The sequence below is a fragment of the Alexandromys fortis genome, unplaced genomic scaffold (genome assembly GCF_014885135.2).
Source record: "Alexandromys fortis isolate MF-2015 unplaced genomic scaffold, M_Fortis_MF-2015_v1.1 scaffold_136, whole genome shotgun sequence".
Classification (NCBI taxonomy): domain Eukaryota; kingdom Metazoa; phylum Chordata; class Mammalia; order Rodentia; family Cricetidae; genus Alexandromys; species Alexandromys fortis.
The window spans coordinates 1,696,736-1,709,700 of record NW_026068024.1 but is presented as its reverse complement, the minus strand read 5'-3'; the positions used below and the strand labels follow the sequence as shown (position 1 = coordinate 1,709,700).

The window sequence follows — 12,965 nt, the reverse complement described above, 5'->3', positions numbered from 1 at the left end:
ATCTATGTTTGTCAAGGACAGTGCTCTGTATCTTGTTTTTCTCTTAGTATCTTGCCGGGCTTGGTATTAAGGCAATTTGAGCTTTAGGAAACGAGTCTGGAAGTAGTCCTTCATCTTTAATTATTTGGAAGACTTTGAGAAAGATTCCATGCTGCCTTTCCTTTAAATGCTGTATTAAATTTCATCTTGATACCATCACGCTTGAGTTTTTCTTTCAAGAGAGATTCATTTCTTAATTCGGTTTCCACACTTGCTATCAATTTGTTGGAATTTTTATTTCTTCACCAATCAGCTTTGGTATGTTGTATATGTCAATCAATACATCCAGTTTCTTTAAGTTATTTAATCATTGTAAAATTGCTCTTAGCAGTTTCTCCACTTTTACTTCTGCTTTAATTTGAATTTTCTCCCCTTCCCCTTGGTTAGACACTTAAATTTTTGTTGCTTTTTCTTGTGTGTGTGTGTGTGTGTGTGTATGTGTGTGTATGTGTGTGTGTATACATATAATTTTAAAACAATAGTGTGGTGGTTTTATTGAGAATGGCTCCCATAGGCTTTTATGTTTGAACTATTGGTGGAACTATTTGGGAAGGATTAGAAGGTAGGGTCTTTTGTCAGGAGGTATGGTGTCACTGAGAATGGACTTTGAGATTTCAAAGGCCCACGCCATTCACAGTTAGCTCCCCCTACCCCATGCCCACTTCATGTAGATCAGGATGTAAGCACTCAATTAATGTTTCAACACCATGCCTATCCCTATGCTTCCTACCACAATGGTCATGGAGTCTAGACCTCTGAAACTGTAAACAAACTCCCAATAAACTTTTTCTTCTAGAAGTTGCCTTGGTTATGGTGCCTCTTCACAGAAATAGAAAAGCAACTAAGATAAGCAGACGTCATTATTATCATTTTCACAGATTGAACCAAGGGCCTTAAATATGCTAGAAAAATAATGAACCACAAGCTACAGCTTTAACCTAGGTTAGGTTATATTTTTAAGTATATATTTTTATTATAATTACTTCCTTCAAAGTAGTTGCTAGTCATGTGATTGTTACCTTAAATTAAATCGTGTTGGAGTCGAGGCATTGTAATGTTTTCCTTGCTTCCATGTAGTTGGGCACATCAAAACATGGCTGAAGGAGTCGGCGCTTTCAACACCTAGTGCAGAGGCATTATATAATAGGAGAGGTATGTGTCTGCTGTCTAGCTGATAGTGCCTTCTAGTAAGGAGGGAGGTTCCAACAGTCACCAAGACCGTCAAACGCCAAGACCATAAATAATATAGTGCCGATTGCTTGATTTTCTTGGCTCTGTCTTTCACTCAGCTTCTACCAGTCACGCTATCAGCTAACAGGGAGGCTACCAGGAACCATGGGCTGGCAAGACAGAAGCAAACAAGATGAGAGGAACACAGGACTCGAAGCAGTAGTCAGTAATTTGGCAGAACGAGTAGACTGTGATAATCTCATTCCAAGTTCTAACACGGCTTGTGCCAAAAACTACAAGATGCCAAGCGGCATGAAAGTGGTAGACTTCTCAAGGGCTCCATCCACGAACCTCATAAAGCGCTCTGAAACACGGCTGCTCTTATTATCGCTTCCAAACATGCTCTGTGGCCCTCCCCCCACCCAGTGCATGTTCTCCTCAGGCTCCCATCCAACTCGTAAAGCCTTGGCAAAGTGCTAGCGTGTGGGGTATTGACTTAAAATGGCCCATTCTCTCCATAAGCCACCCCCAGGAGATGGCATTTTATCACAAACAACATGAAGATCCAAAACTTGATTTTGAATAGACTTTGTTGATGTGATGAATAGCTTTCTGGGGCGATGGGGGACAGGCATGTCAGTATGGCAAAAGCTGTGGTATGAGATGCTGTGTAATCATGTTAATAAGATATCTCCATCGTGTTTTAAGAAGGAAACCGTATCTGATGAGGCATTGTGTAGATTTGCTGGCTCAGATGCCTGGAGGAGCAGATTCGGAGTGGGGAGACTGGTAAATGGGAGATTTATTGTGAAGTAAAGACAGTGGAAACAAAGCGGGAAGCATTGCTGGGTAAAAAGCCTTGAGACTCTGATGGATCTCTGACGCTGAAGGGGAGGGAGGAGGAAAAATGGGGCAAAGGGGCCTCTGCTCCATTAGGAACAAAGATCATCCAACTGGGAAGTCCTATGTCAGTCAGCCATGACCACAGCTGAGGGTCTCCACCAAGCTCATTCGTTGTGTGGGGGCTTCGGGGAAGTAAACTAAACTAGCGAATTAGTTCTATTGCTGAGGGTGGGCATGAGAGCACTGCAGATGGACACTGTCTCCCAACTGCCCCTCAGGCAGATGAGCATCAAAACCTACCTTGAGGGAGACTGTGAACAGTGTAACCCTCACAATTAGGAAGAACTTAGTAAGAGAATACGATGCAGAGACCCTCGGAATCCACGCCTTAAGTGAAGAGGGAAACAGATGCAGAGTGAGAACTGAAAGCCCCGGGTGTCTGGAGGACAGTCCACCAAGCTGGCAGGGTCACAATGGCTTAGCTCTCTATCCAATTTCACAATACAAACTTGCCAACTCATTACTTTTAAATTCATCTCCAGGCATGTTGATGCCCCACCGCGTATCCAGTACTCCTCATGGCCTCTAATCACATGGAGTTCCTGGTAAGAGAATTAAGTTATTAAATCAGTACACGATACGGGCTGATGGAAATATGTAATTATTGCAGGAGCCTAAGGGAAGGAAGGGCAAAAATATGAAGTGATTGAGACATTTGTTTTTGCCTTAAATAGGAGCCCTGCCAATCTCCTTCAAACAACGCCAGCTCTAATGTTTGTACAACTGAGCTTTGGGTTGAGATGGATTGAGATTGTCAAGCAACTGATGAGTGGTGACCATCACCGGAGAGAGAGTTCTCTGCTGGAGAAGTCAGTTTCTCGGTTACCAACCTTAGACTACCCTGGGATACGACAAGTCCATTTAAAGATAATGAAACACCCAGTCCACTCCAGCTGATCTGTATTTCTACTCCAAGTGGAGAAAGCTAGGCAGATTTCAGCTTTAGAAGTAGAAGCTTATAAATTCATAGACAAGATTGCCAACTTAGACTTCTAGGATGCCACGTTTCCCATGGGTTTCCTTTTGGTCATATACACCCAGAATCTGGAAATTTAAATGGTGATCAAAGACATCTTATGTTCAACAAGCCTTTGATGTTCAGTGTTCTAGAATGAGAATCTGAGGTAGGGTTTGGGGATAGGATCATGTAGAAAACACAGTCCCCTGTCTTTAAAAGGCAGTCAGTAGCAGGTTTTGGCAATTCCACTACCCCCTTGTCAATACTCTTCTTTGTTCTACAGCTATCTATGGCCACTTCCGAGAGCTCTAATCATCACAATTCAGAGTATTCAAGTCAGAGTTTTCCACACACCTGACTACAACCCTGAGCACTAGCAGGTCCAAACTACCTACCTCACTGTTCGGTCGACAGCATGGCTCTTGTCCCCACTATCCTCATGGGGTATGGCCTTAAACCTGCCTCAAGCTGTTTACCAGCTTAAGCTAAAGGATCATGGAAGTTCCATTAGTATCACAGGCCTACACTGGTACCATAACCAATACACACATACTCCACATCACTGTGAAGTTATCTGCAGTGGCTCAAAGACTGGTGGCATTTCCTGTCATATATATCTTAAGATGTTTATATAAAGATTGGGGGAAATAGACCCACCTTATATAAATATAAAACCAACTTGCACAGGCAAGTTGGCCTTCATTATACAGCATAAAAAAATGTATCAAGTGTGCCATACTTTATCCCAAAGCTTACCCCTTTCCCTGTTCAAAAGCAGACTAACAGGAACCTTGTTTTGGCTCTCCTTTTCTTCTTTCTTCTTAGTCTTTATAATTTTAGCTACAAATCATTCTGCTGGTAAAAGAGGCTCTGTTAAGAGTCACGTGATTTAAGAGTCAACAGTGAACTTTATATTCTTCTTCTAATTGTTGCCTCTTGAAAATTCAGGTAAAATTGGTTTGTTTTTATAGTGAAGTCAGCCACATAAATTTTCCAGGATTAAGGCCATTTCAGCAAGCCAGCATGCTTGTATCAAAGACTACTCCCTCAGGATCCTCTCTTCTGGGGAAGAGGGAGAGAGAGTGGGTTTCTTTTCATAAACCCCAGGGCTAAGGAAGAGTCACACTTTCACCATATCCAGCTCAGAGTGAACCAGTCCCCTCCAGACCACAAACTATAGGTCCAAAGTATAGCTTACATCAAAGCAAGGGAAATGACTTGGATTTTTAGAATTCCCTTATAATCTCATCATATTACTTCTTTTTCCTCCAAATCTTTGGCTCGTTTTTGTTTGTTTATTTAACCAGTTTTAACCAGGACGAGATAGAGCATTAGACATAGAATTAGGAAGAACCAAGTTCAAGTTGGGGTTAGAGCACCGTGGTAAAGCGATTGCTTGGTTCCAAGACCCTGGCTTTGATTTCCAGAGTTTGCTAGGCATGGAAGCACACACCTATAATCCTAGTACTTGGGAGGCTGAGACAGGAAGATCGAGAGTTCAAAACCAGCCTTGGCTACATAGAGAGTTCAAGGGCAGCCTGGGCTATATGAGACCCTGGATAAAAAGAGAGGGGGAGTTGGGTGGGTGGAGGTAATGAGGACAAAAAAGGAAAGGAAGAAAGATAAAGGGAAGGAGAGAGAGGGAGCAGACCAAGTTCAAAACCCCTCTTTCTCTCCATTGCAGCTTTGACCTCCAGCAATGAATGACAGATGAACGGATAATGATGGGAGAACTTAATAATGGCCACCATCTGGTGAACGATGACTCCTTGCAAACTACCAGCCTCTATATTTCATCTCATTTAATGCTCCCCCAAACATGGAGGTCTGTTTTCCCCACTTTTCGGATGTGGAATGAGTGTGAATGAGCCATCTGTTTCCTAACCAATAAGTAACAGAGACCCCTCTGTGTCCAAATCTCATAGGAGTTTCCTGCTGGTGGAAGTGGGGCAAGAGGGAGGACTTGGCATGGCCCTGGGAGATGAGTGAGAATCGGCTATGGGAAGGAGCAGAGGATAACTCAAGACAGCATGGACACATGACTGAAAACAAAGAGAGCTATCCTCACTCCTTCTGCACTTTGACGTGGTGACTTGAGCTACAGGCTTCCCTCCCCAGGAACCCTTGAAGGAAGTGACCTGTCCTTGTCTGTTGACCACAGGTGACCAGTTCTCACTGCCCTGCCTTTGTTCCCCCAAACTAAGATGTCCCCCTGGACCTGTGTTAAGTGTTCATCCTGTCATAACTGAAACGTTGTCTTGTTCTTGATACTACCCCACTCGCCCAAGAGGAGGAAACCAGTTCCATGACTCAGGTCCTCTCTGAAACTGCCCCACTGGGACCCAGGACCCTGCAGAGAGGCTGCCTGTTTTCTGAACTCACCCCTCCATCCCTCTCCCTCCTTCAGGCCTGTGTCTAATTGTTTTACTCTTGGTCCCTGTCGTCTTTCTTCTTCCCCCATTTTATCTCTTGGAGGCTCTTCTTTCCTACAGGAATAATTTGGCTTCGGGCCCCGAGATTTGCAGGGATGGGCAGCTGGGCTGTGTCAGGCATTCTCTGAATGCCTCCAGCCTCCTCCTCAGTGAGAGACTGCAGACTCCAGGAAGAGAGGGAGGGGCCATTTCAGTCCTCTCAGAGGGGGAAAGAAAGGGGACTTAATTTTGCACTGGATGTCTTCTCTCAAATTTCTAAAATTGAGCACACTTCACTCTGGTGTTTTTTTCCCTCTAACAACTCCTGGCTAGGCTCCATTTGTAGCTCCTCTTGTCTCAGGGTGTGACTCTTCTCATGAGCATTTGGAGTCCTAACCTTATCATATGATTATCATTTGTTTCTTATTACACCTGAACAGACAAATTATAAAGTTTAAATTGCTTGTCCTAAATACTACATCCCCCAACACAGACACACATACAACTACAAGCAAACCTCAGTTTTTCTACTCCAAGTTCATAGCTTTACTACTACCTACATCTATTGAAAGGTAGGCCTACAAATGGTCCAAGAAAAAGAAAATAAAAATAACCCCACACCTAATAGAATTTCTCATTAGGAGACGTGGATATCATTGCTAATATAGCAATCTCTTTATTATGCTAGGACAAAAAGCTATCAAATGTGCTGTTGTCTTGTCGTGGATAGCCCCATGAACATGTCCTTTTTTCTCTTCCATGAGAGTGTCTTTGTAGACACAGAGACCTTATTGAGACTGTACCTTTCTTTGTACATACATGTAGATACATACATGTTTCTGCTCAAGAAGCATTTGCTGAGAGCTAGCTGTGGATTGAAGAGGATCTCTGAGCTGCCAAATCCACAGCCACTTGGCACTCAGCAACCCACGAATCAGTTTCCAGTTTTTGTAACTTCTAACTCTGTCACCCTGACCACAGCTGGTCAAACTAGGAGGTGAGCACCAACCCAGAGACAGTGACGTTTTGGTTGCCAGTGTCACAGAAGTCATACCAGTGAGACAACTTTGTCCCCCAGGACAAACTTCCACACTGAGTGTTGTCCCAGGACGTTTTTTTGAACCAGCCAGAGTGAGAGATTAGAAACAAAAGATAGTAGCAGAGGAGAGAGAGAGAGACAGAGACAGAGACAGAGAGATTGAATCACTTAAATAGCAGAGGGAATTGTCACTAATGTTGATTTACTGACCCTCAGTGACCAAAACTAACACTTTGTTGAGAAGATATTCAAGTGAACCAACAAGATGTCTTGGCAGGGAGAAGTTCTTGCTTACAAACATAAGGACCCAAGTTTGATACCTGACGCCCACAAGATGGAAGGCAAGAACAAACTCCCACAAATTGTCCTCTGACCTCCACATGTGTGAGCACACACAATAAATAAATAAATGCAGATAACAACAAAACAAAGAACGAAAGGATCTTCCAGTAGACATAAGGTTCAGCAAGACAACTGCTGGGACAGCTTTACCCATGTTTTTTAAACCCGCATACTACTGGGATGAGCATCTTCTATTAGAGTTCATGGGAATGTATCTCTATTTCTTGTATCCTAAAAGGTTCTAACAGACAGTGTGCTGGTGATGGGGCAAAGAGGTGAGCATGTGATCTCTAAAGAGATAGCTTGTAAGTAGCAAGGTCATTCAGTTATGTTTCCATGTCCTAGGAAGACAGTGGCAAATTAACCCAAATTCATTTTTGGAAAGTTCTAGAAACTGGAAATCTCAAATCCGTTTCATCAGGCTAAAGTCAAGGTGTCATTAGGGCTGTCTTTTTCTAGAAGCTTTAGAGGGAACTCACTTTCTTGCCTTTTTAGATCCGGCTTAGTGCATGCTGGGAGTCCTGTAGATGATGTATATACAGGCTGTGGGGTTCTGGACAAGTAGCCCGGGGTAGATGAGGTCAAACACACACAGAATTTCAATAAAGTCTTTTTAATACGTGAAAAGAAATCCCTTTCCTATCCTCTGTAATCTCTCCATCTCGGGATTCCAAAGGCTGCAGAGCAATGATTGGGGTGAATGTGTGGTCAAGGTGATGCTGCCCTGTTCCCTGACTGGTCCACGTAAACCTTACCCACTTTGTACCATTGTCGAATTGTGCTGGAGAAACAGCTCTGCTGCCCTACACCCCTAAAGGAGAGGCTGCAGTAATAAATGCGTAAGTGCATTGTATTCGCAAATGAAAGTAAAAAAATTTCGTCAGAAATGAAAGATGCTGGGGAGAGCTGAGACATCGAGCAAACACCCAGGTATGGGGGTTCCTGACCACAGTCTGAGCTGGAAATGGGGTGTGCATCAGCAGAAACAAACAGTGTGTAGCTCAGAATCAAAATATGTGCCTGCTATCACTTAGACTGAAAATAGCTTTGAAGAAAACAACCAGCTTATCATCAGAAATGATTCCAGACAGTCAAAACATTGATGTAGTGAACCGTTAGGAAAGGAGGCTCCTTCTAGGTTAATGAAGTCAGTTTAACAGTACGAGTGTTTATGAGTAAGATGCTCAGAGGAGTAAATAATGTCCTTGCAGTTAACTATTTTCCTGATAGGAAAACACTCCCTTGGCACTTTTGTAGGAGGTTGGTTTTCATTGTTAGGCATCCACTTATTCACTGCAAAATTAGAATGCCAATCACTTTTTTTTTTTTTTGCTCTTGAGATAAACAACTTATCAAAAGGACATTTTTATTTAGACTCCTAATTTCAGAAGATTCAGCCCACGGTTGCTAAGGCTGCTCTGAGCCTATAGCAACACAGATAATCATGGCACGAGTATGTGGTGGAGGAGAGAGCAGGAAGAGACCTGATCCCCAAGTCCCCTTGGGAACACACCCCTAATGACCTGACTCCCTTCCAGCGACATCTGAACATTTCCACTGCCTCCCAAAAGCACCATACATGGGCACAAAGCCTTTAACATGTGGAACTTTGGGGTCATTTAATATCCAAATCAATAGACAGAAGAGGAAGAGAGGGGTGATCCAAATCAAAAGGTAAGACATTCAGAGATCAGTACTGTCTCTGGCACTTTGGGAGAAAGTTTAATTTTTCATTCTTAGGAATTCACTTACTCGACATAAACAAGTGTCCATAAGTGAGCTTATTATATTTTGTACAGGATTCACAGTCCAAGGTGGGCGTGTGGGTCAATGGGTGGGTGAAGGGGTAGATGGGTGTATAGGTAATAAACACAAGGATGACTTGTTCCGACTGGAAACTCTAGCTCTGAGATCTCTGACTGCAACCAGAAAGAAGACACTGGATCTGGGGGAGCATCATGTGACACTTCTGCGGCTTCCATTTGCATTTTCCTTGATTTATCTTCCAGGTTGTATTTTCTTGAAACCCCTAAGGACTGGGGTGACTTATGCTTGGGATATCAAGACAACTTCCCTTTCACACAGTACCATTGCCACTTAGTTTTATTCTCTGTCTTCATTTTAAATGATGTAATTACTAATCAATACTTCTTGCATTTCTTCACACACATTTTTTCCCAAGTTCTATTTCCTTAGCTAATCATGGCAACTCTGATATGAATCAATAGAGGCTAGTCTATGAACAACATTTGGTAGCCTTTTATTTTCTTAACAATGTTTACCTTAGAAGCCTGTTGTGGCAGATTTGGACTGGACAATCTCTCTCTTGCCCCTAGCTTCATTCAATCTTACTTAGCCCAGTCTACCCAGCTAGGCTCAGCTCTTGTCTTCCTCCTCCTCCCTGCTATCTACATAGAAACCACATCAAAAGACACACAGCTGCCCTGGGTCCGCTGGGTCTTTCCAGCATCCTGTGACTTTGCTCACGTGGCTCATTCTTCCTCCAGGCTCCTTCCCTTCTCTACGCTCCCTACTTCCCTTCCTTTCCCCTATTAGCCTTTGAAAAGCCAAACCGAAAACATCATACTTGAAGAAACTCCCATTGACACCCCCCTTACACCCCCACACTTATTATTACCAAGTATATTCTTTTGTATGCAACTCCTTAGAGCAACTTCAAACAAATCCATAGGGAGAGAAAATAAGAAATATACTACAAGCCAAACAAACATGTAAAACGAGCAGCTCATGAGAAACGGCCTGTGTATGAATGAAAAGTTGGAGGTTCTGCAATCAAAGGTCCAAATAGGGATTAGGAGATGATACTACTAAAAGTCAAAATAAGTAACCAGGGTAGACTTGGTACAGTTTGGCAGAGGTGCCCTTCTAAATTCAAACTCTGTTTCTAGATTACATTTGCCTGGGATATAAACACACTCCAGGGCCCAGAAGACGATCCTCCTACAAACTGCATTGACACTTGAGGGTTCGATCAGAGCTTTGGTTAAGGCAAGAGATGCTCAAGAGAGCAGTCAGTTCATCCTGGACATCAAGGGATGGCATCCTTTATAACAAGTTCACTTTTGCTCCCTCCAGGAGGACAGTGGAATTATGGACAATAGAGTGACGCCATGCTACCACTGGGCACATCAAGGTCGCCCAGAATTCAGCTAAGAGCACTTCAACCCCGTCCATGGACTCATTTCCCCATCACACCTACCACCAGGTAACAAAGTTTGTGTCAAACTGACAAAAACTAAGCTGCAGAGAAAATATTAAATACTCTGCAAACCAATTAGCAATCTAGCAGGGACACCAGAAGTTCTGTTTTCCTGGCTCGTTCTTAATTTCTCAGTTGAAGATGGTGTTCATTTTCAGTAATAAACATTCATCACGTGTTGGTCACCTAAACCTAGATTCTAACCATGATGTCCATTCAACAGGCGTCTGGGTTCTGAAAATAGGCAATCACAGAAACTGTCCTCCGGGAGAGGGAATGATGGCAGAGACATACCAAACTTCGAGACCAACATGGCAGAGCTGCTGGAATCCACCACAATTTTCTCACAAGTGACAAAAACAGTTTCTCCAGGTTCCTGCCTTGAGCTCTTGCCCTGGCTCCCTTGGGTGATGGAGTTTAACCCGTGAACCAGCTAAACCCTTTCTACCCACTGTGGTATGACCACACATGGTTCCCGGAAGCTCTGGCCCTCTTTGCCTTTTTTGTGAAACACCTGCCACACTTGAATAAACCCTTTCCTGCTTAGACTGACCAGAATGGGTTCTGTGTTGGCAACTTAGAGCTCTTGACCAATAAATACCCAATCCTATTGGAAACAGGAACCTCGAGTTTCAGGAACTCTAGACCTTGTTACTGCAGCAAAAGTAAACACTTGCTTGTCTTTAAAATAAAATAACTAACTCTTACAAGTTATGAAATAGGCCCGGTTTTCTTACAACTCATTTTTCAGTCACATTTCTTATGGCAACTTTCAAGTCAGCTGATAAAGATGCTCAAGCAGTGTAATTTCCCTCTAATGCGCATTTATAGAAGGCACAGGAGTCCATGAAGTCTGCTCAGTTTCTCCACACTCTTGGCTCACTTTGTTCTCAGGGCAAGAGCAAGGATGGGACAGACTAAAACTGCTGTCCACGCATCCATTACCCATGAACGCTGGCCTTACTGCTTCCATGCTCAAGACGCTGTACAGTAACCAGGAAATTAGACCTCTTTTTCCTCCAAGAATAATGAGCAGCAGATTAAAGAAAAATAAAATTTATAATAACTCTGTAAGAATTGCTAGACTAGTAGTAGCTAGAATTAAGGATAGGAGAGTTGTTCTCTCCATGGGTCGGATTCCCTCTAGAGTGTTAAGTCGAATGCAGTTCTGAGACTTTTGAAGGACTTCTCAGACACTTATTTCCAAATCCACCAGGTATTTCTCCAACATTATTTTGACTTGATTAGTTAGCCCTTTCATAAGAAGAGCAACGTTTCCCGAGAGATGGCATGCTTTAAACCACAAGCCACTGAGGAGATTAAGAACGTGTGGCTTTCCTCTTCTCTTTTCCTCAAACTCGAGGCCACCAATGCTCATTCCAAACTTTAAATCTTTGTATAACGAAAGCCCTGCCAGTGAATAAAACATACTAAAGCCACAGAGAAACGTTGGTTTTGGCAAGCTGAGCAAAGAGAAGTGGGAAGCAAGGAAGCAAACAAAACACAGAGAGGAACTTCTACCTTGACCCTCTTCACAAAATGTCACTTAGAAACAACAAAGCCAGCCATGTCATTCTTACATCTAGAAAATAATTAAGAAGAGCATACTTGAAATGAATGGCCTCTGCAGGCTCTCTTCTTTCCAACACGCGGAAGTCCAAGATAGAAAGCTCTGTGGGATTTCATTTCTGGAAGTGAAGAGGAGGGCAAAAGCCAGGCTGACTACTCTTGAAGAAACAATGGCTAAGTGTCTCTTTCCAGATAAGAAAAACCAGACTTCAGGGATCATTTCTGTGTTTGTTACAAAAGAAGATATTATTTGGGGGGGGATGTAGAGCATTGGAAACTACAAGATGGGGTGTAGCCGTCTCTCCTGGTGTGAAGTCGGGGTTCAATGTTGCTTCATGGCCTCTACTTTCAGCTGTCAATCAGCCTTCTTTTGGGATATCAAGAGAGAGGGTGACTCCGAATGTTCTCTTAAAATAAAAAAGACACATCACTTTTTTATGAATGTGGAAACTCCACTGGACCACATCCCATCCATGAAATATAACAGCTTAACGCAGAAGCCATACCACACCCTATACTTCAAGTGTTTAGAAGCCATCCTGCCATTTCCCCAACAGAAACACTCTGGGATGGCTAATTCTGGTTGTCAACTTGACACAGCCAAGCAGAGGGTACCACAGTTGAAGAATTGCCTCCATCAGATTGGCCTGTGGGTATGTCTATGGGGTATTTTCTTAATTGCTAATTGAAAAAGAAGAAGCCAGGCCACCGTGGGCAGTACCATCCTTGGGTAGGGGGTCTAGACTGCATAAGGAAAGCAGCTTAACTTTAGCCTGCGAACAAGCCAGCAAGATGAGTTCCTCCATGGCTTCTGCTCCAAGCTCCTGACTTGTTTCCATGGCTTCCCTCCATAAAGGTCTGTAACTTTACGATGAAATAAAGCTTTTTTCTTTTCTTTCCCTAAGTTACTTTTGGCCCCATCCCAGCAGCAGAAACCTAACCAGAATAGATACTGCCTGAATCTTTCCCCCAGCTGCTAACTTTCATTGATTTAAAAAAAAAAAAAAAACCTTTTACCTCCCTCCCCCCCCTCCCCCAAGATCCCATTTTTTGCCCGGCAATCTTGTCTACTTCCCATAATCAGGAGGATAGCTATATGATTTTCTTTGGGATCACCTTCTTATTTAGCTTCTTTAGGAGATCAAATTATAGACTCACTGACCTTTATTTATCTCTAGAAACCAATTATGAGTGAGTACATCCCATGTTCATCTTTTTGGGTCTGGGTTACCTCACTCAGGATAGTGTGTTCTATTTCCATCCATTTGCATGCAAAATTCGAGAAGTCATTGTTTTTTACCGCTGAGTAGTATT

General features: G+C 43.0%; 1 long non-coding RNA gene across 1 annotated transcript; it reads left to right on the top strand.

Annotated features, from left to right (window-relative positions):
- The first annotated feature begins 8,308 nt into the window (after positions 1-8,308).
- On the top strand, positions 8,309-11,115 carry LOC126514523 (uncharacterized). Its single transcript, XR_007595598.1, has 3 exons — positions 8,309-8,536; positions 9,959-10,088; positions 10,306-11,115. It is a non-coding gene; the product is annotated as an uncharacterized lncRNA (long non-coding RNA).
- Positions 11,116-12,965: the final 1,850 nt, after the last annotated feature.